The sequence below is a fragment of the Hakea prostrata genome, chromosome 7 (assembly GCF_041222555.1).
Source record: "Hakea prostrata isolate BN-2017 chromosome 7, UWA_Hpros_2, whole genome shotgun sequence".
NCBI lineage: Eukaryota > Viridiplantae > Streptophyta > Magnoliopsida > Proteales > Proteaceae > Hakea > Hakea prostrata.
In genome coordinates, this window is record NC_142606.1 from 58582767 (window position 1) to 58584352 (window position 1586).

The following is a 1586-nucleotide window of genomic DNA, read 5'->3' on the forward strand; positions in this document are numbered from 1 at the left end:
TCGGCAAAGGGAGTCTTCCGAATGACCGAGTAAATATCCTCGGTTATTCTTCCCTTAGCCAACCGCCCTAATTTCTCATTGATGTTGGCCAATTCTTGACCAACTGGGTCGGGTGATCTTCGGTAATATGATCACGACCTCGATTAACACGATCATCCCGTGCTACTCGATCATCACGAACAGCCCGTCCTTCCCGAGCATTCCTCTGGTCGCGAATCGCTCGATCATCACGAACGGTTCTTCGACGGTGGGTGAGTGAGTTCTTACCCCCGTATCCAACCTTGTGTTTGAATCAGTTGTACACTCTTGCGGTCCGTCGAACCGATCGTCTCGCCTCGGTTGATCATCGATCCTCCGAAGTCCTCGGTCTCCTTCACGGAAATTCTGATCAATATTCCGGTCTTCAGCCGAGTCTGCGGTCACGTGGCAATGCACGTCTCCCGAATCGCGCCGATCAAGCTCTTGTGGTAAAACCACTCGTCCGGTGAGCATGCGGAGTGCTTGGCTCACCTCCAAGAGTTGAATCTTTACCTGATCCAATTGATCTTGGATTGTATCGGGGGAGAAGGATTACGTCCTCCCTGGCCACCATCTACCTCGATAGGATTTTGGCTTTCCTGGGGAATATCTGGATTATTCACTCCAGGGATCTGAACACCGGAATTGCGTTGTGCAGCGGCTGCTGATCTAGTCACCATGGCTTTTCAAGTCGTTTCCCACAGACGGCGCCAATTGATGCGTCCAAAATCTGCTCAGCCCTTAGATCTCCACGTGATGTCCTGCAAAACGAAAAGCGTCAGATGTGGCCCGACCGGCTGGGGTCGGGAGTCCACCTCCGAAGGCTAAGTCGGTTGATGAACTTAATCACAAACGGCTCGCTAGAAGCGCAGAGCTAAGGAATGAAGAACTGGGAAAGGTGATCTAGATAGCAGATCGCTGATAGTTTAAGTCTATCAGTATGTATCTAAACCTGAGTCTCAGATAGTATTCTTTTCGATCCCCTCACCTTGTATGGTAGTGAGGTTTATATAGAGTGTACCTTCGAATCTCCTTCGTTGGATGCACTTGAGCCTTCTTCGGGTAGTCGTTGGATCTTATCAGTGAGATCCGTTGAGCAATAGACTTCTACTAGTTTGGGCTAGTAGAGGACTCCTGAGATAACCTTTAGGTTATGCGATGTTTATCCCTTCGATAATGATTATCTGCAGCCGTCAATTCGAGTCTGCCATCATTAGGGTGATTACCCTAATCCATAAGTAGGATTAGGGCACGCTTGCAACCGAATAAGCTTTCTTCTTCAGCAAGCCATCTTCTGGATCCGGTTCGCTCGGGAGCAAATCAGTTCTCTCCGTCTCGACCGGGGTCGAGGGTCGGACCAGGTATGAACCCGGTCTGATCATAATCCCTCCGTATCAGGTACAAAGCTTGTTCTAGGACATTTATGACCATGGGGTTGTGCTGGGTATGTTCACATCTTTTCCCATTAGTATGGGAAGTTAGGACTTAGAGCTAAAAAATGCATCTTTGTGAGGTACCCTAATAGCTCTAAGGGATATGTTATGTACGGTGAACACCTTAGTGGAGGT